We start from the raw sequence: 2,896 nt of genomic DNA on the forward strand, positions 1-2,896 counted from the left end.
CCCCCACCCCCTCCCAACACTGCCCCAGCTGTCTGCAGGCAGTGCCTGCTTGGTCCACCCTCACCGCCAACATCACCGCAACCACCTGCATGCAGTCCCCACTCACCGCCGTCACACCACTGCCACCACCACTGCTGTCTGTGGGCAGTTGCTATGCCCTGCAGCCTTGGGAGGCACCAGGTGTTCATGACCTGTATGATCAGAGTCTTAAAAGGCAAGCTATATGAGGAAAGGCTGATAGATCTGGTACTCTGCAGCCTGAGGAAAAGAAGGCTGAGAGGAGACCTGGTAGCAGCTTACCACTACATCAAGGGCTCAGTGAGCAACTGTTCACCAGGGCACCCAAGGGGAAAACCAGGAGCAATGGCCACAAACTCCTGGAAGATCGATTCAGACTCAACATTAGGAAAAACTTCTTCACAGTTAGGGTGTCCAGACTGTGGAATAAGCTTCCTCCAGAGGTGGTGCAATCACCTACCCTGGAAATCTTCAAGAGGAGACTGGATGATCACCTTGCTGGGGTCACCTGACCCTCAGGTGTCTTTCCTGCTTGGTGCAGGGGGCTGGACCCAATGATCTTCCAAGGTCCATTTTGGCCTTATAATCTATGAATCTATGTGTGTCCAACACATAGCACCATTCCTGTTTGAACTCTTGGAACACTTCTCTGAATTTATATATGTTTATTAACGTCTTCTCATTACCAGGGAAGGGGGAACAACTTTTTTAGGCAACTGTACTAGATTACTCCAAACTAAGATCTTGCCTGCACCAGTTAGTGCCCATTAGCTTCCATCTAACTGTGCATGTGTGCTCTGACCTGAAATACCCTTGTGAATGAAGTGTGAAGAAAGGTCTATTGTGTTTTAGAAACCACAAAACCAGGAGGAAGGCTATGACAGTGCAAACTCATCAGAAAAAAAAACGAAAAAAAAACACATCAAGGCACAGAAGGGAAGTCAAGAGTATCAATTACAAAAGCCTCCAGTGAATGATTTATAATAATCCCTGGGCTGCTGAAGTTTTTTCCTAGTTGAAATTGTTTTCTTTCATCACATCCATGTTAATTTGTTATTCTAGGGCTGCTCCTGCATTCTGAACTGCACACATTTGTGCTTCTAGGATTTTCCATATCCATCCAGAGCATGTATGTATAAGGAACTTCTAACTGAAGAAGTATATGAGAAATGGGGCTAATACCATTTCATTTTATTTAGAGAAAAGTATATGGGACAAATGTGTTTTAAAAAGAAAAAAAAAACTTTACATAGTCTTTGTATCTAGGTACAAAGAAGTTGGTCAGGTTTGGGGTTCAATAACTGCAAGGTTCCTTTTGGTCTGACTTGTGAAATTCTTGAAAAGGGTCATTGGCAAAAGGGAAGGGCACTGTGTTGCAAAAAGTGCATCTCACTTAACTGGTTAAATGTCTGTAAACAGTCAAGAACTAAGCAATGGTTAGAAGTACTCTGTGGAGAACTTCACAAATTAAAACAAACTTCTGCAGTCAAAGGAAAAAGGGTGGATGAGCATCTGAAATACAGTCTACCAAAGGAAAGGGATGTATTTATCACTGGTGTAAGAAGGCATACAGGACCCATATATTTAAGATAATGAAAGGTACACAAATGTGTCTGCAGATTCAGTATAAGTGAATCACTAGAAACCAGAAGTATGCTAATATTTCACATGATGAAAGCCAGCAACAGACTGAATAAATCAGTCAACTTTAGGACTACTTGTCAAGGACAATCCATACTTCTGTAAATTGGCTTTATACAATAAAGTACTATTCTCTATGTTTTAAGGGTTTTTCCCCTCTGTAGATTTTCTGTAAGAGACATAATATCAATTGTATTCCAAGTCCATGTGCAGTAATACACAAGAGGCCAGATAGATATCTGCCCAGGGTGGTTTAAGAACAATGAACTCCACATTTGTGCAAAGGTTTGGATGATGTGATCCTTCAAGTCTACCATTCCAAGAATAAATATACTGTATTATTCATTTCTGCATTAGTGGTAAGAGTTCTGTGAACTTAATGTCTAATTTAATAGGCAACAAATATGCCTTTTTTCCATGGTTCTTAAAGTTGACCTGTAAAACAGAAATTTGAGCTCTTTTTTACTCCCCTGAGATGTATGACAGTGGCTTGAAATTCTCTATATTTGGGAAGGAGAGGGGGGAAGGGTTAAAGTTTCTCTCTCCCTTGCTTTGTTTCTCATATCAGAAATGTAGGTTGTCCTAACAGACATGACATTAGAATGACCACAGTGATGCTAAGCTCCTCAGAGCACACGAACACGAGGTCCAGCCTCAAAGGGGGCATCCAGACAAGTAGGAACGTGTGGTATGCAGTGCTGCAAACCCATCTGTGGCACCGCACACCCTGCACATGCAGGCATTCCCTGAGCTGCTAATTTGCAGTGCAGGGGATTTTTTTGACATGGCGCAGGAGATCCCTGTGTCAAAACCCTCACCTAAAAAAAGCAGGGCAGTGCATATGGCAGCAGCACATGCTGCCTGAAATCTGAGCCTGGCCAGCTGAAACCACACTCCGGCTGCCAGCCAGGCTCCTCCCTGCCGAATCACTGCAGATGCAGCCCCCAAGGCCTCCCCTCCCCCAACCCTGCCCCTGGGCAATGTCCCATGTACCAGAGCACACAGGCACACTGCATAGTAGGGCTATGCGAAGCTTCGGGTGGTGATTCGATTCAGAGGAGATTCGGCCCAATTCGGTGGCCGAATCTCCAAATCCAAATTGAATCAGGGGACCAGTTTAAATGTACGAATCGATTCAAAGCTCTCTGAATCTTCAGAAAAGATTCGGAGAGCTTTGATGATTTGGACAGTCCCCAGCGGCAGCAACAGGGAGCTACAGCTGACTCCGAACTGGTAA

The sequence above is a fragment of the Alligator sinensis genome, unplaced genomic scaffold (assembly GCF_000455745.1).
Source record: "Alligator sinensis unplaced genomic scaffold, ASM45574v1 scaffold839_1, whole genome shotgun sequence".
In the NCBI taxonomy this organism is placed as follows: Eukaryota; Metazoa; Chordata; order Crocodylia; family Alligatoridae; genus Alligator; species Alligator sinensis.